At 40.1% G+C, this 24,485-nt stretch overlaps 1 protein-coding gene across 3 annotated transcripts in view; it reads right to left on the bottom strand.

Moving 5' to 3' along the window:
- The window catches only part of OXR1 (oxidation resistance 1), a 446,853-nt gene that overhangs the window by 245,828 nt on the left and 176,540 nt on the right, over window positions 1-24,485 (bottom strand). The window contains exon 1 of one of the 3 annotated variants that reach the window (XM_082601055.1): window positions 10,489-10,507. The exons of the other annotated variants lie outside the window; for them this stretch is intronic. The gene's annotated coding sequence lies outside the window, so the exon portion shown is untranslated. Of the gene's footprint in view, window positions 1-10,488; window positions 10,508-24,485 lie in introns of those variants that run through there. 3 annotated transcript variants of the gene reach the window in all.

Raw genomic sequence — 24,485 nt, forward strand, 5'->3', positions numbered from 1 at the left:
CCAGCAGCTCTCTCTAAAAATCCTGCTCTAATCTCCAAACTGTTATATCAGCTGGCGGTGGGTGCTCAGCTAAGAGTCACAAAACAGTCCCTGACCATTAGCTTCTCAAATCTCGATCTGGCGGTTCCACACCTCATTTCAAAATGTGTGAGTATCGGGTGTCTTAGATCCAGCTGAACCAGAGAAAATGTCTAATTTTCACTTCCTGCTACAGATGCAATGCACCTTTATTAACCCTTCTTAAGGTCATTGCTCTTTGGCTCAGGAAGGGTTGGAACCACCAAAGAAGGTGGTGATAGAATGGAGACACCCCTCCATATCAGGGACACTTCCAGTTAAATATAACATAATATAATATAATATAATATAATATAATATAATATTATATATTTTTAAATTTATTTTCAATATATTCAATTGAAGGCTTATTGAGCCTAATGCACGATGCTAAGTGTTGGGGATACCAAGAAGAAAATTGTTGCTTTCCTTTAGGACACAAAAGGGGATGGATTTATAAAACAGAATTATAAGTACTCTGGTTACAGGAGGATAATCTCTCCTCCACTTTGGATTTACCTATAAGTTCTAATATTCATGTGAATTTATTTCTGATTACCTTTTACTCAACCTTAAGAAATTAGGTTCAAGTATTTGTGAACTGTGTGTCATTGCTATTGGGAATAATTAGAATAAGAGAAAAGTGAGGTTGGGATTAGAAAAAAAGAAGTAAAGGTAAAGCAGAAGACAGGGATAGGATGGAGCGTTTTGTTTGTTTCTCTGTTTGTTTTTTGTCAAGAAGCATTAGGCTGAAATGAAGTGGTCAAGTTTTATTTTATAGAAGTGCTTTAAAATAAAAAGTTCCTACCTGCTACCAATATGTTACAAAACAGAAAACATGTTAGACCAAAAGTGGCAAGATTAATCTAATTTCAGAATAAAGAGCAGACCTCTCAGCTGAACAAATTTACCTACACAAAAAACTGAGGGCATCCACGTCCATGTTCTTATTTTTCCACAGAGAGGTAAAAATCAGGTAGGCGTGGACTGAACACAGGCACTTGAAAACCACTGGACTAGATGATCTCAGATTCTACAGGCAATGAATTTCCTTTGCCAGAGAATCCCTTTATTCAAACCTGCTTCACTCCTTCCTCTCCCTCTCTATGCCTGACAGCAGAGGGACAGATTTTCATACAGTTTTCCAAGCTCTGTGATCAGGGCCAGCTACATAATTTGTGGTTCCCTGTGCAAAATGAAAACGCGAGGTTCCTTGTTTAAAAATGTAGTAAGAATTCAAAACAGTGACAGCAGAGCATAAAATCAAGTGTGGACAGGCACAGGCCCTGTACAGCTGCACAGGGCACACACCCGTGAAGCTGGATCTGCCTGTGTTGTCTAGCACAATCCCTCACATTGATTTCCCAGAGCAGAGCTTTTTAAAAATGATGCTTCTGGGCTTCCCTGGTGGCGCAGTGGTTGAGAGTCCGCCTGCCGATGCAGGGAACATGGGTTCGTGCCCTGGTCTGGGAAGATCCCACGTGCCGTGGAGCGGCTGGGCCCGTGAGCCATGGCCGCTGAGCCTGCGCGTCCGGAGCCTGTGCTCCGCAATGGGAGAGGCCACAACAGTGAGAGGCCCGCATACCGCAAAAAAAAAAAAAAAAAAAAAAAAAAAAAGATGCTTCAGCACCTAGGACTCGTGTATAAGGAAACACTTCTAGAATGACAGTCCAGCTTGATGAAGTCTTTCTTATTGGTCAGTAAATCGTATCTTGCAGGTCATAGCTCAAACCCAAAGTACTGCAGATTATGAATTTAAATACTGTCTTAACCTCCTGGCAGTTGAAATGTCCTTCATCAGCTTAAGTTAATCTGTGTGTCTGTGGGGTTGTACTGGAGCTTAAGAATAATATTCTACATGTATAAAATTTGATCAAAACCACCTGGATGGGGCCTCCCTGGTGGCGCAGTGGTTGAGAGTCCGCCTGCCGATGCAGGGGATGCGGGTTCGTGCCCCGGTCTGGGAGGATCCCATATGCCGCGGAGCGGCTGGGCCCGTGAGCCATGGCCGCTGGGCCTGCGCGTCCGGAGCCTGTGCTCCGCAGCGGGAGAGGCCACAACAGTGAGAGGCCCGCATACCGCAAAAAGAGAAAAAAAAAAAAAAAAAAAAAAAAAAACCACCTGGATGGTTCAAAATAATCTCCATGTGGAGAAAAGGATACTGAGATGGGATACAGCTCTGGGATGGGAAACAGCTGTGGAGAGTATGCTATCCTTCCCTTTTTTGCACTGAAGCAGAAAGTGTTTAGATGGATAACATTTTTTTTTTTTTTTTTTTTTTTTTGCGGTACACGGGCCTCTCACCGTTGTGGCCTCTCCCGCTGCGGAGCACAGGCTCTGGACGCGCAGGCTCAGCGGCCATGGCTCACGGGCCCAGCCGCTCCGTGACATGTGGGATCTTCCCGGACCGGGGCACGAACCCGTGTCCCCTGCATCGGCAGGCGGACTCTCAGCCACTGCGCCAGCAGGGAAGCCCTGGATAACATTTTTATTTTGCAGAGGTAAGAGGCATTTCAGAGCAAGGATAATTCGGAGAGTCCTGAGAAGAATGTTCTGGCTGACCCACCATTATTCCTTCTTTGGATGCCACTACGGCCTCCTACTGCTTCTGCTCTTTCCTCTCGTTCAATCCCTTTTCCACACAAAGAGCAAACTGCTGTTTTAACAACATAATTCAGATCAAGTCAGTCCTTCCAATAGGCCTTCTCATCTTCACTGAATAGATTTTAAATCACTTACCAAATCCTGCAGGACCCTTCACGACGTGGCCCCTGCCTATTTCACTGTCCTCATCTCTATGCTCCTCCTCACTCACTGTTGTGTCCACACTTTTTTCTGTTCCTAGACACTTTACTAGTCTCAAAGCTTTTGTACTAGAAGCTCCCCCTGCTTGAAACGCACCTTCCCTAGAAATTCACGTCTGGTTCCTTGTCATCCAGGTCTCAACTCAAAAGCCTCTTTAGAGAAAGACCTTCTTTACTACGCAAACTGAAGTTGGCAATTCCTCCCATCACCCTATTTTATTGGTATTTTCTTCAGACTATTTATCTTGGATATATTTTCTTGTGAATGATCTGTGGTCCCGAACCGCTTCATTAATGATGTGAGAGCTGAAAGCTCACCTGCCTTGTTCACTGACAGATTTCTGGTGCTTAGAACAGAATTTTCAATGGTAGAGCAATTGTGTCACAACTCAAATACTTCATTCTGCATTAACTAAGAAGGAAACACTAGACACATTCATTTAAAAATGACAGTTTACCTGCAGAGATTTTTAACTAGAAGGAAATGTTATATGCTTTCCATCATTTAAAAATGACAACTTCTCTACAGAGGTTTTTACATATACAGGAAAAAGACTGACATCTTAAATGTAGCACTTCATGTATAGTATCTGCTGTGTTTTTCCTTGATGATTGTACTTTTCCTTTTTAAAGAAATTCTTTAGTAATTTCTCAGAAACTCGATTAAGTAGTCTACACACAATGACAATTTGCACCACAAAAATCCATAGAGCACTACAGCCAGCAGCTAGACATTAGTGGTCATTTATGATTCCTGGGTCATTTGTTTTGTCACAGTAGGCAAAGGAAACCTCAGTGACTACATTTTTAACATTCATTTCTCACTTCACAGGCAAAAAAATACTGCCTTATTATTCAGACAAAGCTTTAAAATGGCAAGTCACTGCTGAGACAGTGACGAGAAGGTCAGTTTTAGGGGAAGAACAATTCTTCTTCTACCACATATTCTCCTATTTAACTTCACGGGTATTGTTGGAGTTAGAACCCAAATATTGCTTTCTCTCACTACATATATCAAACTACTGTAATTATATTTCTATGTTTCCTTTCTACTCCAACAGGAAATGCTGAATAAGATTCTATGTGCTACTCAAGAATCAAGGAAGAAGAAGGAAAATTGTGAAACATGTTCATAATTCTTGTCATGCATTCAGTTGATTAAGGGCAGCAGCAATTTTGGAGACAGTGATAGGTCCGTTGTGTGTTTTAATCTTTCCTGCACAGTGGAAGCAAATACCATACAGGTTTTGGGGAAAACAATCCTCTAGGCACACAGAGCAGAATCTGTTTTGTTACTTTAGTGCTGACAACACAGAATAGAAAAAGCAAAACCATGCTACACAAAGGTTTGGGCCACAGAAGGTGAAGATATTAAAATGAATATATTTCATATTAAACACAAGCTTTTCTTCCCCTGACTTAGGATGACCCTCATGGACTGGACTTCGATATAGGCCACCAGAAATAATAACATTTTTCATGAGAATAAGTATCAGCCCAAAGAAAAAGTAGTAATTAACAAGAAGTTAATCTGGTAATTACCTCCTGGGCAAAATTACAGTTGTCAAAGAAAACAGGACGCTACATACTTTAAAAATATCTACTCATTCTTTAGCCAAAGAGTTAAAACCTGCATCAGTTGGTTTCCTGCCATATAAGATGATCAAGGTGAACTAATGCCAAATGAAATTGTCTTGGAGAAAAAATCAACTCCAAGCATTTTTGAAAAAGTTTTTCAAGTGACATACTACAATGAATCCCAAGATGCATTGTCTAATTTACACACATACACACACACACACACACACACACACCCCTTAAGATGTGAGTAGAATGGAAACTAGAAATGCAACCATTATTTAAAACAACAGTCTTAAAGTCTGACTTAAATAAACTGCATTCCTATGGTCTATGTTGCTATTTAGAAGTTTCTGGATTTCATACAAAGGTTTATTTGATTGAAGCTAAAATATACAGGCTCCAAACTGTCTCATGAAATTTGTTAGTAAGCAAAAATTTTATTATTTCTGCAGATAGCATTTTTTAAAATTATATCTGAAATACTCTGTTGATTGATTTGTTCATAAGACAGAGTGTGTTGGGATATGTTTAAAGGAATAGTCCATGTGTGGATTTATTATCTAGGCAGCAAACCTCAAAACCACATTGGGAAAAATGTTTGCTTTTAATAAATGTAAAACCTGATGTTCATATACTTGTACCATTTTCTTAAAAATTGTATTTTATTACAATTTTGCAAAATGGAATTCATAGCAAACAATATATGACAACTTCCAGGAGTGTCTATAAGAACTTTTGGTGGCTATTGCTTAAGGACAATTATCAGCTAATTTCTAGTAGGGAACTACAATAAGAAGACACAAGTCATACGTACAAAAGTCAGAGATGAGCCAGGACATTTGAACTCAGTTAAAAGTATACTAACTAATCCCATAGAGTTTTCCTAGGCAATACACACATTTTTTCCTCCCTGGGGAAAAATAGGGTGACAAATAGGGCAGATATTATAATGTGTACATTTCATAGTGAGAAGATGAAATATTCTCTACCAACATATATGTCATACCTCATTCTCAGACATTCAATAAAGATACCCCCTCAAAAAATATATTGTGACCACATAAATTCTTCTGCAGAAGCTTTTTCTCCATTGGTGAGGGGCTTAATCACCTACTGGTACATTACAATGCAACAGAAAAAATTCGTGGTTACTAAATACAAATGTAGCATTTAATTGCAGATTTCAATCTTCATCAAATGCACATTTATGGTGGCATAGTGGCTAAGATATTTCCAAGACGGTCAAGTAATAAAATCTTCACCAGATGAGCCAGGCTTTTTTTTTAACAAGACCGTATTAGATCAACTTTTACTGTGACTATTTTCTCATCATTACACGGCTAATAACTTCTCCTTATTATTATTTTTTTTTGCGGTATGCGGGCCTCTCACTGTTGTGGCCTCTCCCGTTGTGGAGCACAGGCTCCGGACGCGCAGGCTCAGCGGCCATGGCTGGCCCAGCCGCTCCGCGGCATGTGGGATCTTCCCGGACCAGGACACGAACCAGTGTCCCCTGCATCGGCAGGTGGACTCTCAACCACTGCGCCAGCAGGGAAGCCCAACTTCTCTTTATTTTGAGGCAAACGCAGGGCAAGTAGAGAACATTGTAGAAAAATGCCAGCTGAACGTAAGATTTTATAACTGATGAAAAAGAATTACCTGTCGCAATCACGAAGAAATGATTAAGTACCAGTGACTCATTGCTCCATTAACTGAGTCCCAATATGAATTTAGCAAAACCTCAGACCTATAATCTCTCTAAGTCAATATGTCAGTTTAGTCAGTGCTGAAGTATCCAAAGAGTTTATTTTATCATATCAAAAGCATTTAAGAAATCACCCTTTAAAATGTCCTCCATTAAGGGCTGAACTAGTGCACTTTACACAGACAACAGCTCTGGTGACATCCATCCATCTGGATGACATCCATCATCTGGTGGCTATGAAGCTTACCCTACAATCTCAGGTGTGTCAGAAATAGGAAGCTCAATCTCAGTCACTCTTGTATTTTCCTTCCTTGCCCAGAGTTGTGCAAAAGTCCCTGGGTCTTAAGCATCACCAAAATAAAATGAAGTGCCCCCTCCTTTGGCCCATCCCAGTCACTGGCCTACTTTGTCATAGACTTCGTGGTCACATTGGTTCACATTGGTCCACCCACTGTTCCAGGCTGCATGGCTTCCTCAGGGCCTGTGATTCTGCTTTTCCCGTGCCTGCTACAAACATGGGAATTGTTGGAGTGGCTGTGGGGTGTCAGTGGGTCATCCTCTCTGAGATCTCGCTGTCTCTTGATAATGTGTTAGTCATGCCTAGCTCCCTGGCTTCTGGGCACTTCCTGTCCCCCAGCCATTGGGTAGAGCCTCGTGATTAGTTCTGGCCAATTAGTGGTTAGTGGAAGTGCCATGTATAACTTTTGGCCCATTAATCACCAGTGTGAGACCCTTCATCTTTCTTTCTCCTCTGGCACAGTACTAAAAATGTTGGAGATGGTGGCTGTTCTGTCACCCGGATCCCAAGTGAGGAGACATGGAGTAGGATGAACCCATCCTAACCATGATGGAAATTCAACTTGAGTGAAATCAAAAAATCATACTGTTTTATATGGACACTACTGAGATTTAGGGCTAGTTTGTTACTAAAGTATAATTTAGTTTAGTGCTTCTCCAGCTTGAGCATGCATCAGAATCACCTGGAGGGCTTGTAAAAACAGATTTTTGACCCTGTTCCCAGAGTTTCTATTCAGTTGGACCGGGGTAAGACCTGAGAATTTACAGTCCTAGCAAGTTCCTAGGTGATGCTTATGCTACTGGTTCAGGGACAAGACACTGAGAACCACTGACCTAGACCCTCCTGACTGATAAGCGCTACCTGGGAGTGATGCTCAGTCCTTCCTTTGAACCTGGAGACCACACCAAAGGGTTCCATAGCCTTGGATGGGAGAACATTTACATCTTTATTTTCATTAACCTCTAAGTGAAAATGTACCATTTCCTTCTATTACAAATGTAGGCAATAAACTACAGTAGTATTGATATTAGCAGTACCTATAAATCCATCATGAATAAAACGTATAAATAAAGAGATATTTTATATCACTTCATAGCTAAAAATCCATGCTCATCACTATATCGAAATCAAGGTAATGATTAGTTATGCTTCCAGATCTTATTCTTTTATACATTAATAAATAAACATATATATTACTATATCTCAATATTAAAAAGTGTTTTGATAAATGAATTTCAATATAATAGGCTTTGTTTGTAATTCTCACCAAACTGCTGGAAGGGACCATGGCATAGAAAAAAATGAATAATACCCACAGCATCATCTTCTCAGCTTAGACCGAATTCTTTTGCCTTGGGAAAAATTCTTGTTCCTTTAGCTGTCCTCAAAAGAACTCTTCTCTCTTCTACCCTACCCCACAATACATAGCATAATTTCTTCAAGTTTAGGATTTGATAAAAGAGCAGACTTTCAGCAACTTCTGTTTTTTGTACTGCAAAATTCTCTATGATAGGAAAACTAGGGAACCGTATAACTGCATGGAAACTGGGGGAAGGCTTCAAGGGGAATAAAACTTAAGGTTAAATCTCAAATAATTATCCTACCAAATTCCATCTACATGAATTACCTTCCTCTCCTTCTCTTTCTTTTTTATTTATAAAAGTGTTTGTCTTCACTCAAAACTAGTTCAAATTTTATTTCTTCTCTGAAGCTTTCAATATTTGCCCAATTTCAAGAAGTTTTATTGCAGTTGTCCATAACACTAATTTGACATGTATTATTGTATATTTACAACTTGAGGTTGATAATATATTCGTTTGAATGTTGCTATTAGGATAATATACACAATATCTAAATATTATGTATGTATGTATATTACCATTACCTGTATTCATTTAGTCATTTATTGAATCACAAATATTACTGAGTACTGGTGTGTGAGGAGATGGGCTTTCGGCTGCAGCTCACCCACATGTGTTAGCGTTACTCTAGGAGCCGGGAATATGGTGATGATCAAAGTAGAAAGGCCTGTGCTCTCAGAACTTTAATTCTATTGGAGAACATAAGTAATATGTAAAATAATAAAAGAATAGAAAATACCAAAAAGTGTTAGAGAATTAAAAGAAGAATGGGATACCTTAGTGCTTCTAGAACTTTAATGTGCCTAAGAATCACCTCTTGGTCCATGGACCAGCAGCGCTGGTGTCACCTGGGAGCTTGTTAGAAATGCAGTCTCAAGTCCCATCCTAGACCGAGTGAACCAGACTCGACATGTATGTTAAGGTTTGAGAAGCATTGTTTTGTGACTACATAGCAGCACATAGTAGGTACTCAATATTCATTCATTTAGGGGCAGCGAATATTCATTAAACTGACTGGCATGCTATAGTTACAGGTTGATAAATCAGGATATTGATTAAAGCTGGAGAGCATTATGGTTTACAGATTCCTGTCTTCAGGCTCTAAAGAAAATTAAATTATTTTCAGGGCTCATTTTGTTCCTCACAATGCACACCGACTATGTGCACTGAAAGGTCATCAAACACAATTATTTTTCCCCTCGATAGGAGAAAGTCATTGTTTTCAGTGAGACCATGAACAATTTATTCAGCTTGAAGTTTCACTAAGTGCTAGTGGTGGGGTGGGGGAGAAGCAGGAGGGAGGCAGCACTAAAATCCTAATACTGAAAAAATCTGATGCTTCAGAAAGAACCCCCAGCTTCTAGACAGCCTCCGAATATCTAATAGGAAGAAGGAATGAGGCAGATGGGGGACGAAGGTGTCTTCTGCTCCTTCTATTTACGAACCATGATCTGCAACAAGTCCCTTGCTTCTATCCTCAATTGCCCCTTCTGTAAAATGGGCTAATGATAACCCATCAGTGTTTATTAGTTTCAGAGATCTAAACTCTTTCAACATATTCGGATTCATAATTTCTCATAACAACTATTTAAGGTGGGTATCATCATGCCCTTTCTAGAGATGAGGAACTGAGGCTTAGAGTGGCTTAATCCGGATCCTATGAACACTACACGGGAGAGCTGGAGTCTGACAGCAGGTACAGAGGACAGACTTCAAAGAGCGTGTTCTTACCTTTAGCTCATGCTGCCTCATGGGCTGGTTTTGGTCATGTAATGCTATACTGACCTTTATTCCTACTTCCATTTTTCTTTCAATCTCCTCTCCTATAATGACTGTAAACATTAACATAGGATGTAAAAAAAGAAAAAAAAAAAGGGGTCTTGGTATTCCATCAGCAGACCCTGAGTCCCCAGAAGCAATAAGCACAGGTCAGGAAGATAATGACATCCCTGGAAGGGAGGAGAGCGCATTTGAGTGCAGAGTCCCCAGATATGTGGATATGGTGATAACAAAGAGTGTGTGAAATGGGCAGAGGGGAGAGAGTGAGAGGAGGTGACTGAAGAGCTCTCTGGGGGCAGGGAACGTACGTGGGGCACACAGGCAGTGTGGATGCGATCAGCACACATTTGAACCTAATCGAGACAGCATGCGATGAAATAAATGTGTGCCAGCTTGACAGTCCTGCAGGCTGGAGGGGCTTTGCCCTAATTTGTAAAGCAGTGGCAACACCGTGTGACCTGACCACACGCCTATCTATAGCTACAGCATATAATGTTGCCGAACAATCTGTAATGCATTTTAGAAAGATTTATTTTTAATTCTAGTTTCAGGTAAAAAGTAACTTAGCCTGAAGGTCCACTCCAGCTCCTTCAGTATATGTAACTATATCTTTCCAGAATGTAGGAAAACGTATGAGGCACTTTTTAAAAAATTCTTTTTAACATCAATTCATATGTAAAAGCTCTTGTCTCTATGTATCCTCCAGCTCTTCAGAAACCTAGATTTTACTATTTAGGAGTCTGGACTGGTGAAGTTTTGTTAAATCACTGGCAACACAGTTTGGTAAACATTAACATATAATATATAATGCTTGATGGGTTAATTGGCCTGGGAGCTTACAGGTCTGGTGAGGCAGTGCTTCCTTTCTCCAAAGACTTAGCTTTTTACAACCAGCCCAAATACCTGTGGGAGGCAACTTGAAACGTATGGAGCCATCTGGAAGATGGTGAGTGGACACTGCTGTATTGCTGCCAGTTTCCAGAGCCTGGGGGGTGGAACAGTAAACATCAGGCTTTCCTTTTACCTACATCATTATGCAGGTGACCTTCGGGTAACTTCTGCTTGGCACACCTGCAGAGGAGCTCCAGGGAACCATAAAAGCAGGTATTCCTAGGTTTTAAGGGCAACTGTGATTGACCCAGTGAACACACTGGAGAACTGAGTCTTTTCCTTTACGTTTTGCTTTAGATTCTCCGAGGCCTTCAGACACACAGCAACACTTGACATGGAGCCCCAGCTTTCTTTTTTAGGTTTTCCTCTGAGGGCTTTCTGAGCTAACTCCGTGTAGAGACATATTAAAGGTTTTGGAGAGGGGGAAGTCATGAATCAGCATCACAGAGCACTTGTTGAATGATTATGAAATAACAGACAGAGGTAAGAGCTAAACAAGTAAGTACCCTTATCATTTCCAAATTGTGCCCCCAAATACCTCAGGGGCTGCAGCAAACTCACAGGGGTTACGCGTGGAGGTTGGGAGGGATGTAAAATTTTCAGGGAAAACACATCGACAACTGGTGGATATCATGCAAATGTGGACAAAGAACACAGCCTGTCTTGTCAGTAAGCAAAGGATGCTGTGGCCATCAAGCCATCAGCCACCACAGCTGCCCCCCTAAACCCCTAACAGCCACCCCCAGCTGTGCACCCTGATGCTGGCCCCAGACAGTTAAGGTGCCTATCAAAGGAATGATTTATCTTTGTCTTTCTCTTTCTGACTTACTTCACTCTGTATGACAGACTCTAAGACAAATACCGTATGCTAACACATATATATGGAATTTAAGAAAAAAAAAATGTCATGAAGAACCTAGGGGTAAAACAGGAATAAAGACACAGACCTACTTGAGAATGGACTTGAGGATATGGGGAGGGGGAAGGGTAAGCTGTGACAAAGCGAGAGAGGCATGGACATACATACACTACCAAACGTAAATAGATAGCTAGTGGGAAGCAGCCACATAGCACAGGGAGATCAGCTCAGTGCTTTGTTACCACCTAGAGCGGTGGGATAGGGAGGGTGGGAGGGAGGGAGACGCAAGAGGGAAGAGATATGGGAAGAGATATGTATATGTATAACTGATTCACTTTGTTATAAAGCAGAAACTAATAAAAAAAATTTTTAAATAAATAAATAAATTTTAAAAAGAAAAAAAAAAAAGGAATGATTTAAATGAGCCAGACTCTTGCATCTTCCCATACGTAGAAAAGCGCTAAAGTCATTACCCTGAGATATCTGCGTTTTCCTTAATTAACAGTAATCTTTTGATGTTCTGACTACCTCGGTTTTGTTGCCAAACTCCCTATATATCCTGGCTCCTCCCTTACCTCTTTGGAATAGTCCCTCAGAGCCATCTGAGAGCCTGTCTCCTGCGCTTACGTCCTCAGTATGTCCACTGGATAAAACATAATTCTCAACTTTTAGGTTGTGCTTTTTTTTTTTTTCAGTCAACACAAATGGCTATCTTTCCATGGTTTGGACTTAATTAATTAACAAACTATTAGGTATTTATTTCAGTCTAGGGGCACCATGAGAAAAGCCTGAGGTTAGAGTGAACCCAGGAAGTTTGAGAACCTCTGGTGCATCTCATGAAATATAACCAGATAGTATTTTATACCATTTCCTCTTTTTAAAAAATTTCCTTTTTCATTGTTAAATCTAGAGGAAACAACAAAAAAAGGATGACCACATAGATACCTTAGGATGTGCTAAGCACTGATCTAAATATTCATGCAAACCATTCCAATCAATCCTGGAAAGTTTGTTCTTCTCGGCCTCATTTTACAGGTGAGGAATGAGCAGAAGAGGTTGACTCGCTTGAGGTCACACACATTCAGAGCAGGCAGTAGGTGTGTCTGTGGAGCTCGCCCTTGTCACCACGACACTGCTGCTCTTCGCAGGCCAGGAGCACAGAAAACAGTGTGACAGGGAGTTAATTCAACAAGCCTCTGCTCTCACAGGCTTGAAAACTGGAAATTTCACACTACCGATATTTTCACACTTCTATAATGTCACAGATTTCTTAGGAGCTTTTTGGGGGTGTGGGAAGAAAAGATACGTCATCACATTAATTGTATGTACTGGTTGCAATATATATTCTGTTTAGATTAGTTAATATGTGGGGAAAAAAGTGTTTGTGGGTCAAGGGAAATCAGTGTACTCATACTGCTGCTTGTGTGTGTGCGTGTGCCTGTATGCAAATGACTGTTTGTCTACAGACACATATGGATTTCAGTACTATTAACCAAGATAAAATACTAACTAGGAAATGGGGGGAAAAACCCATAAAAGACAGCAAAAATAAACTGGGGGCAGGAAGGAAAAGAAAGGAATGAAAAGAAAATTAAGGCCAGTTATCTAGGCAAGATTGGACAAAAGAATAATTCCTTCCCGAGGGTATAAAGGCAGAGCAAGTCTGTTGGTATTGTATTTCCAATCGGTAAAAATCAGGATGCTTATATATTGAGCACATTCACCAGGAGAGCAGACATGAAAGGAAGGGAGAAAAATGAATAACCCCAGATTGAGACATTCGGCCAGTATAAAGGCAGAGAGGACAGCCAGGACAAGAGAAGGGGCTGGGACTATCATTTGTTTAATAATAAACACATCACATCAAACATACATTCCTCAGGTTGGCATACAAAGCCCTCCATCATGCCATATGGCATCAGCTCCTCCACACACGGGCTAAACCCGCCAAATCCAACTCATTCTGCCCCTGTGCCTCTTCAATCCAAGATGACAGAAGACTTCCTCTCAGTCAGGGAAGCTGCCCCAGGGAACCCCCCGCTTTACATTTCCATCTTCAGTTCTTTTAACCACCCCTCCAGGCTCACCTTCAGGAGGAACACGCTTTTTAAATGCTGCAGCCTCCTACCTCGCATAAGACACGCTGTCTTTACCTCTGCACCTCACAGCGTTCTAAATCTTCCTCATGACACTGAACGTATTCTTCTACTCTACTCTTTTGGTGGTTTGCAAGCATTTCAAGTAAGGTAATACATTGTTTATGTGAAAATAAATAAAATTCATCAAAGCAGAACACAGCTGGTTGGTGGTGAAGGAGAAGTTCCTGGTGAAAGGAAAATGTATTCCTTCTTTTGTTTCTTTGGTTCAAAGAAAAATGTCTTGCATGTAATAGTCCTCAGGAAGTATCAGTTGTGTTTAATGAAAACAGGGCTACTGGTACAGTGATCACACATTCAATTAGCCTGGAACAGTCTAATTTAAGCCAATTGTCCTGGCATAATTATTAATGGTGCCCTTATTCTCTCTCAAGTGTTTCAATTTGGACACAAATTATATGGTCCCCTTAGTTACAGGAAAAAAAAACTGTTTGATAGGTGAGAAAAATATGTTGTAGGAAAGGTTAAATTAGTTCCTCAAAATCACAGAGCATATAGATTAGTACATAATCTAGGACATAATCCTAAATCAACAAGAGGCAAGCATCTTTCATGAAACTAAACATCTTAAGTACAGAAGACAGCTTGATGAAACACACTTTTTTTTTTTTTTTTTCGGTAGGCGGGCCTCTCACTGTTGTGGCCTCTCCCCTTGCAGAGCACAGGCTCCGGACGCTCAGGCTCAGCGGCCATGGCTCACGGGCCTAGCCGCTCTGCGGCATGTGGGATCTTCCCAGACCGGGGCACGAACCCATGTCCCCTGCATCGGCAGGCGGACTCTCAACCACTGCGCCACCAGGGAAGCCCTGAAACACATTTTATCGTTAATAATTAGAACATTTTTGAAATTATTCTGTATAACCATGTCATAACAACTCTCCTGATATATCTAAATAATGTTTTGTGTTGGCTACATCATCACTGGTTTATTTAATATTACCAACTATCAATACCAATCCTCAAATGTCAAAATCAAGCAACCAATAAATATTTACCTACTGTCTACTATACAGAAGATAGTAAATAATATGTCAGATACACTGACATAAAATGCAAATACTTATTGCACATAGACTTAATTATGAAAGGAAATCTATCTCCCAGGAAAATTTGCAATGATGGGTTTTTCTGGCAACTGCCCAAAATCACCCCAGGGACGGTGCTGCATTGGAGTGGGTCCCCAGGGCTCCCTCTGCACCCTTCATCCTGACTGCAAGTCACACACCAGCACGAGAGGAACCTGGATTCGTATTCAGGAAGGTTGCATAATACTTGAGATATTTACTCAATATGACCCAAAGCTGCTGTTTACTTGAACTTCAAGAACTTTTAGGTTAAAAATTATATGGACATTGAAAACATTATATAGTAATTATAACTTATTATAATATAATAATCTCTATCTGGTCACTTCAATAAGCAATTATGCATATGAATTTAACTGCAGTACTAGACTGGGAATCTACAAATTCTACTTCTTCCCAGATGATAAAAGACAAGATGAAAAGTCTCATTTTATGCATTAAGTTAAACAGGCATATAAATAAAATGTGAAAACATGAGAAGTCTCAAAAACTTTTAATATAAACAAAATAGGCTTATTTCCTACAGGTCCAGGAAATTAATATACAAACATACATTTTATTATATATGTAATTGAAAAGAAAAGGGAGAACAGCACTGTTTTTTTTTTAAAAAAGCACAAAACTATCAGTATTTGTTTCTAATTCATTCTGTATGATTATACAAATTTAGGAAAGACAGGCAGGATTTGAGAAATTTTTTTACCAAGATCCAGTTTCTTAATATATCTTAATTCTTGACATAGTTGGCTCAGAGATCTAGAAGGTCATATCTGAGAGAATGTATACATGCACAGTTGGCTAAAAGAAAACCAATGTGAAGCTCCAGTGACGTTAGCTAAACATAGAACATGAAAGTGGAGGCGTTTAGTGGGTTGTTGTGGTGACATTTCTTTGAAGCGTGTAAAATAGGGGTTCTTAGACCAACAGTCTGAAATAGGTGGACAGTTTTCTTTTACTTGATTAATTTATTCAAAAGCCGTTTATTGAATGAACTCAAAAACATTCACTGAGTTGAGCGCTTATGGTGGGGCCCCATCCCAGATACTACAAAACAAATAATATGAAGGAGGTATGGCGGTTCTGTTAACCAGGCTTAAAGATATAGAGGGAGGTAAGGAAACAGACAATTATCATGATGATAACGATGGCAATACTGTCATCAGAAATGCTGTAACGTGTTGAATGCGTACTACAATCTATGAAATATGTTAAGTAAGGGGGCAACTCATTTACAGATGAGAAACCTAGAACTCAGAGAGGTTCAGTACTTATACAACATCACTCAGGTAGAATCTGATAAAGCGAGAATTAAAAGTCAATGTTCTCAACTACATGGAGGCGATTATGAAGGTGAGGAAAAGGATAACAGGAGTGTGGTGGGCAGAATATAGCCCCAAAAGGTGTCCAAATCCTCATCTCTTGAACCTGAAAATAGACTACCTTGCACAGCAAAAGGGACTTTGCAAATGGGTTAAGTATCTTCAGATGGGGGAAATTATGCTGGACCTAAGTGGTCCCGATGTAATGAAAAGTATCTTTAAAAGTGGAAGAAGCATGGGCTTCCCTGGTGGCGCAGTGGTTGAGTCCGCCTGCTGATGCAGGGGACGCAGGTTCGTGCCCTGGTCCGGGAGGATCCCACATGCCGCAGAGCGGCTGGGCCTGTGAGCCATGGCCGCTGAGCCTGCACGTCTGGAGCCTGTGCTCCGCAACGCGAGAGGCCACAGCAGTGAGAGGCCCGCGTACCGCAAAAAAAATAAATAAATAAATAAAAAAAATGCAAGAGTCAGGCAGACAAGGAGCATCCGGGGGATATATGAGCACAGTAGAACAGGAGTAAATGACCAACAGTGGAACAGAGATTGGTGGCTTTGAACATGGAGGAAAGAGAACATGAGCCAAAGAATGTGAGTGGCCTCTGGGAATGAAAAGGCAAGAAACAGATTCTCCCATAGTGTAGCCAAGCAGGACCCCATGGGACCTTCCTGGGACAGACCCTTCCCCCCATGTCCTTCGCCTGCCTCTTGCTTGTAGAAAAGCTGTAGTCTCCCAGGCTTCCCCTGAGTCACAAAAGCCTGGCTCAAGAATTAATGATTGAAAGGATGTGAACATGTAGTGACAAAAGTAGCAGTTGGGCCAGGAGAACTGGTAACAACTTAAACAGTAGATCAACCATACGGCAGTCGCAGAATCTTTAGTTCCTCCCTGAAGTACCTAGATAACAGTATCTCATACACATTTCCCGAGCTGTTTTACAGATGCTAAAACCTCCACCAAATGGAAGAAGTTAACTACTTGGTGACCATAAGCACATTGCCCAGACCTACTGGAGCCTGAGGATTGATAACGTTAACCCCTATGACACCACCCTGTGACCTCACCATCAACCAATCAGAATTGTGTACAAGCTGATCACAAACCCTGGGATGCCCCTCCCTCACCTTGCCTTTAAAAATGCTTTGCTGAAATCCATCAGGGAATTCAGGTATTTTGAGCACTAGCTGTCCTGAACTCCTTGCTTGGCGCTCTGCAATAAATGCTACACTTTCCTTCACCACAATCCAGTGTCAGTCGATTGGCTTTACTGCACGGGGGCAAGTGGATTCAAGTTTGGTTCAGTAACACTGGAGACACCAGAAAGGAAAGCAGCCCTGCTCACATCTTGATTTGAGCCCAGGGAGATGAGTGTCAGGAACTGTAAGATAACAAATCTGTGCTGTCTCGAACCACTGAGCGTGTGGTCATTCATCACGGCAGCAACAGAAACCTACTACAAGGGGCAAGACTAGAACAAGATGGACAAGGGGGATAATACTAGAAATCAGAATAAAAACATTCAGAGCTGAAATTACAGCATGGCAGTAGGGATGGAGGAAAGGGACATAAGATAGAGACCAACTGGACCTGATGGGAAGAGATAAGAACAGGAAAGGACAATGACTGGGTCTACAGCTTGGGAAACTACATGGTTCCATTTCCTGAGATTGGGGTGGGGAGCACTGCCACAACAGGAGCAGCTGAGCAGGGCTTGCGGGAAGGAGAGAGAAGGGGATATGGCTAGGCTGGTTGGATATATACTGTGTCCAAATGGAAACCTGCAGCAGGTGGTTGGCTCTGTGTATGTGGCGTCTCTAAGACCGCACTTTCTGTATTCACTCTCTTGAGAAAATGACCATGCATTCCTAATGTTGAGCAAATATAACAAAAGCCTTTTCTCTCCCTCAAGGTCCCTCTAATTATCCTCTAAATGGACAGTGTTTGTTCCCCTCCTTGTCTCTCCATTTTCTTCTGGAAAATGACTGACACTCCTCCCCACCCTCCCCTATCCCTCACATAGGCTCTTGTCCTCTGGCTGACCAGAACACTCCATGCCAGTGAGAGAACCCAAGGGTGCCATGCTCCTGAGGTTTCTCCCTCACTCCCTGTGGGAGGAAGCATACAGAGTGTCCCCTCAGTAAGCCCACTCAATCCCCTTCCCAGGGCAGGAATGTAGTGTCCTTGTTGCTCTTATCTGCATTTTTAGCAAGAGATGCTGTGTAAATAGAATTGTTCACAGTCCTTCAACTGTTAAAGATTTGTTGCTTCACTTGACTACAGTGCATTCATTACCCACTGCTTTGGAAGCTAGATTTTAGTTACTGTGACAGCTGAAGTTAGTGCTTAGGGAAAGAGACACACTCTACTTATTACAATAACGCCAGGAGGAAGAAAATGCTGCAGGAAACTACTTAATGCACAGAGCAAAGTCACTGGGCAAGTCAAGGCGACCTTACATGAGACTGCTAGATTTTACTGAGGTATAACTGACCAAAAATGGTATATATTTAAGGTGTACAGTTTGAGCTTTTATATTCATATACATTGTGAAAAGATTACCAAAAACAAGCTAATTAACATATCTATCACCTCACTTACTCTTCTTTCTTCTTTTCTTTTCCTTTCCTTCCCTCCCTCCCTCCCACTATTCCTTCTTCCTTCCTTTCTTTTTGTGGTAAGAACACTTAAGATTTACCCTATTAGCAAATTTCAAGTATACAGTTCCATATGGTTAACTCTAGTCACCATGCTGTATATTAAATCTCCAGAACCTATTTATCATGAATAACTGAACCTCTGTGCCCTTTTGACCAACATCTCCCCATTTCTCCCCCGCTCCAGCCCTGGCAACCATCATTCTACTTTCTGCTTCTCTGAGGTTGAACTATTTTAGATTCTGCAAGGAGTAGAAGAATAAGTGAGATCACACAGTATTTGCTTTTTACGTGTCTGGCTTATTTCACTTAGCATAATGTCCTCCAGCTCCATCCATGTTGTCACAAATGGCAGGATTTCCTTCTTTTTAAAGGGCAAATAACATTATATATATATATACACACACACACATATATATACACATATATATATATACACACATACACATAACACATGGTTAATAAGTATCTTTAAATTTCGATCTCATAGGTACCATAGGAAACCTGAGAATCTATCAAAGAACATGCTATGTTAGGAAGGACAGGGATATAAAGGAGAATGACCTTAAATAGTCTTAAAAAATAGCATTGCCTATTATCTATATATAAAATAGATTTATAATTTTATAAAGATTATTTACCCATGTTGACATTGGAACGGAGTCCACCACTAAATTAATGATTTTATTTCATATGTTTAGATTACTTAGAAGAAGGAATTTTAGTCTATCAAAAGCATTTAAAAATGGGATTGAAATTTAGAGTGATTGAGGAAAAAAACTCCTGACTTCAAATCCAGTTACACAGGCAATGTTTTTGAACCAAATCATTCAGTTTATGAGCCAGGAGGTGCTTTGCATTCTTTCAACAAGATCAAGCATTTTCCTTGATAAAACAATGTTAGTAACTTTCAATACAATGTAAATCCAGTTATTTGGGAAAATCTTTGCCAAAAACAAGCAAGCAAACTAAAATGACATTTAAATCAATAAGTTAGTACAACCCAATGATGAATTAATTGATAATTTAACAGCTGAAATTTTGTGCTTTTAAAATTAGTCATACCTTTTAAAATTAACTTTAATTGTATGTTCACAGAAAAATGGAGCCGAAGGAACAGATACTCCCCTCTACTCCTTGCATCCCCCACTGCAGCCTCCCCCATTATCAACATCCTCCACCAGAGGGGTACATTTGTTACAACTGGTGAACCTAAATTGACATGTCATTATCACACAAAGTCCATAGTTTACATTAGGGTTCACTCTTGGTGTTGTGCATTCTATGAGTTTGGACAAACACTAAAGTATCATACAGAGTAGTTTTACTGCCCTAAAAGTCCTCTGTGCCTATTTATCCTTCCCTCTCCCCAGTCACTGGCAACCACTAATCTTTTTTTTTTCTTTTTTTGTGGTACGCGGGCCTCTCACTGTTGTGGCCTCTCCCGTTGCGGAGCACAGGCTCCGGATGCACAGGCTCAGTGGCCATGGCTCATGGGCCTAGCTGCTCCGCGGTATGTGGGATCTTCCTGGACTGGGGCACGAACCTGTGTCCCCTGTATTGGCAGGCGGACTCTCAACCACTGCGCCACCAGGGAAGCCCTAACCACTAATCTTTTTACTGTTTTCATAGTTTTGCTTTTTCCAGAATGTCACAGAGTTGGAATCATACAGTATGGAGTTTTTTTCAGATTGGCTTCTTTCACTTAGTAATATGAATTTAAGGTTTATCCCTATCTTTTTTTGGCTGATATATATTTCTTTTAAGTGCAGAGTAATGTTCCATTGTATGGAAGTACCACAGTTTATTTACCCATTCACCTACTGAAGGACATCTTGATTACCTCCAAGTTTTGGCAATTACAAATAAAGCTGATATAAACATCCATGTGCACGTTTTTGTGTAGACATAAGTTTTCAACTGCTCTGGGTAAATATCAAGGAATGTGATTGCTAGATCACATGGTAAGAGTATGTTTAGTTTTATAAGAAACCATAAAACTGTCTTCCAAAGTGGCTGTACATTTTGCATTCCTGCCAGCCATGAATGAGAGTTGCTGTTGCTTCATATCCTTGTCAGCATTTAGTACTGTCAGTGTTCTGGATTTTGACCATTCTAATAGATGTATAGTGGCACCTCACTGTAGTTTTAATTTGCATTTCCCTGATGATGTCTAGACTGGGGCATCTTTTCATATGCCTATTTGCCATCTGTGTATCTTCTTTGGTGAGGTATCCATTAAGGTCTTTGGCTCATTTTTTAATTGAACTGTTTGTTTTCCTATTTTGAGCTTTAAGAGTTCTTTATATATTTTGGATAACAGTCCTTTATCAGATATTTCATTTGCAAATATTTTCTCCCAGCCTCTGGGAGACTTTTCATTCTTTTGACAGTGTCTTTCGCAGAGGAGAAATTTTTAATTCTAATGAAGTCCAGCTGATCAATTCTTTCTCTCATAAATTGTGCCTTTGGTGTTCTAACTAAAAAGTCATTGCCAAATTCAATGTCAAATAGATTTTCTAGCTATGTATTTTTTTTTAATGTGGACCATTTTTTTAAGGTCTTTATTGAATTTGTTACTATATTGCTTCCGTTTTATGTTTTGGTTTTTTGGCCACAAGCCATGTGGGATCTTAGCTCCCCAACCAGGGATTAAACCTACACCCCCTGAACTGGAAGATGAATTCTTTAACCACTGGACTGCCAGGGAAGTCCCTAACTATGTATTTTTAATAAATAGAGTAAGAGGCTAAAGCCAAACCAAATCTCTTGATCTGATCCCTTGAAAATCAAGTGTAAATTCAGTCATTATAGTTGAGTCCAGGATAGGCTGGCTTCATTTTGAATGGAAAGGTGTTAGCAAAGATGTTTGGGGAAGGCTGGCTGGCTCTCCAGAGAAACTGGCCCCCTTAGCTTGTGATGACATCACCATTTCCCAGAATCTGGTCCTCAGCTTGTGGGCCTGGAAATTTAATTATTCATCCATGCAAGAAAGTCTACAGGTAATCAGATTTCCAAGACACTAACACATTAAAATCACAACGCTAAGCCATGAATTTATAACCAGAAATGTTTTCAGGTGGACCAGATACTCCATTGGCCTATATGCAAGCTAATAATTCATAACCAAATTATAACTGGAAGCTTCCTGATGAGGATAAAGATAAGCAGATGATTTTAATGGCTACTTTCATGGTATTATTGGTACATAATTTTTAAAGAGGAAATCATGTTCAGTTGTCATATCACCACCCCCTCAGGATGGGGCTAGAGGTGCTATTAAGCATTCACTCACTAAGTCACCAATTTTTATTTTCAATTGCTATCACTTCTATTTCTTGTTTCTTTCCTCCCTCCCTCCCTTCCTTCCTTCCTTCCTTCTGTAATAGAAATGCCAATACCTTCAAGTCAAATCTTGCTCCATCAATCTTTCTCAGTTGACTGTGCTCATACATAGTATTGGTTTACAATTTATCAGCCAGAAAGCAATATTATTTCTTTATTTCCTAGTCCCCAGTGACTGGAACTACCTGTTGCTGCCATGTTTTCCTACAGGTGTCAGATGACCAAGTGACAGTTTTACAGCTGGACAGTTTTCTATTTACTTTCACCTATTCTGTTTCATTAGCTGTGAAGATTTTACCTTCATAGTGATTTCAGGCCCCAACAACTAAACATTAAGGAAAACAGCGAGGCACATTCTGCTCATTACTAAAATAATTGGTCTAAATGCCTTCACATTCTGACATGTATAAAGCCACAGCTCATTTGAAAGAATCTTTGAAGCCTGGAAAAGAAGATCCATAATGAAGTGAAATCCAAATGAGTGAACAAAACAAATTCCAGTTAATAACAGAGATAAAGAAGAAGACTTTAGTACTTTCTCTGATATTTGAGTCTATGGATATATGACAAATTGAATACCCATCGAAGTATCTAGTAATAAGGAAATTAATATTTATTAATTGTCTACCATGTACCAGGAACTATGCAGGACATTATATAATGAGCTTGAAAAGTAGGTATTTTTATCTCTACTTTAAAACACAAAGTTGTTCAGGGAATTTCTGTAGCCTTCTAAATGTCACTGAGCTTGCAGGGGCTACAGATGGGATTTGTGCCCAGTTTCCACTGATTCCTAACTCTTATTCTTGCCACTATTCTACACTGCCTCAACATCTTATCCACTCATTGTTGAATGATTTACTTGGTTGAAACCCTTGAGAAGGAGTTTAATTTCTTCTCTGTGCTCTTGTCTTCCAGATAATTTGGGGGCTCAGAGTATGCATGCCCATAGAATAGTCTTTCAGAGCCCCCATAACTAAGACTCCATCCACCAAAATGCAGTAATATAGAGAAGCCACGGGAGTACTCTGATCTTACTCTAAATTTGTTGTTTGTTTTGCAGTTGTGTATCTTTTCCCCATGAAATAGCCATGATTCACTTAAAGGTAAGTCAGTATGGTGTCTGTATCAAATTTGACACATTCATTTGTTTAATGAATGAATGAAGGCATCCATGAATGTTATGTGCATGTTATTTTTACTTGCCCCATTATCCTCTCCCCAATTTTCTGACAACAGTACCTCAAATTTCTCATCCTGTATATCCTACTCATGGAAGCCTAAAAGCATCATAAGCATACAGGAAAAACAGTTAATTACTTAACCTACCCATAATTCACATGCATGGCAATTAGAAGGAAGATGACACAGAATAAGATTAGCATGAAGATAGATATTAACTTAATAGAAATCATACTATGAATCCATCAAGGGCATGTTTAAGATATATTTTTCAAAATAAACTAAAACAGGTTAAAATGTGGCAAATTGAGTTGCTCCATGTAAGAATGATTTATACTTTCCTTTCTCAAAAGCTATTTGGATGTACTCTTTCCCCCCATGGCTCTTCTTAAGAATTTATTTTTCTGGTTCTCTAGCCTAAAGACACTTCATATTTTTCCTCAATTTCTAGTTCACTTCAAAAGAAGCCAGTCATATATTCTTACTAGAGCTACCAAAACAGTTCATTGGAGAACTATGCAATATTGCCTAAGAAAGTTTTATTTATGTTTATAAAAGGATCAATATTCTAAACCTTCTGTATCTGGTTATGTTTCTGGTATCCAGCCTCTCCCTATTGTTGGAAGTCTTTAATGCAAGTTTCTAAAAGTCTCCTCGTTTACTCTATCATGTAGAATTAAGGAGGTAGCAGAAAACCGTTACATAACTTCAGTATAGGGCCTTCCAAGAAAACATTCAGTGTTCAGTCCTTAACATTACTCATCCTGTGTGTCACACATGGCCCAGGTGTTTAAGACTCCAAGATCCAACCATGTTTTGCTAAACCATTTGCCTGTCTTAGGATCAGCACAATAAAAAATTTTCAAAGAAATGAGAGGCTACGGTCATCCACTTGATCATTCTTACTTAGTTCTAGCCATGGCCTCCCTGTTATCTTCATTTACTTGGTAAGCTGCCTTAACACTGATGGAGATGATTGTGTAAGATTCCCAGAGATACCAATTTATTTCACTCAGTGACCTGAAACAAGGGAGCTTTTGAACAATAACTGTCACCTTAATTTAGTTAGAAGTATTCAATCACTCTCTTCCTTAAATTCATATGCACTTTATTGGTCTAAGTTTGTTCATGTACATTAAATAATTTAATCCACATAACCCTTTGTAAGATAGGCAAGGCAGGGACTTTATATTCCTATGAGGAATCTAATAAGGTTCAGAAAGTTTAAGGGACTATGAAAATTTACACAGCTAGTGACTGACAGAAAAGACACACGAAGCCAGGTCCATCCTCCAGTGCTGTAGCACATATTACTGTGCTACATCACGAGTGTTTACCGAGGGCTCACCATGTACGCACATTCATTCCCAACACTCACTGTCTAGATCAGGAAATAAGAAACACAGGGAGGAAT

This window comes from Mesoplodon mirus (assembly GCF_964341445.2).
Source record: "Mesoplodon mirus genome assembly, chromosome: 16".
NCBI lineage: Eukaryota > Metazoa > Chordata > Mammalia > Artiodactyla > Ziphiidae > Mesoplodon > Mesoplodon mirus.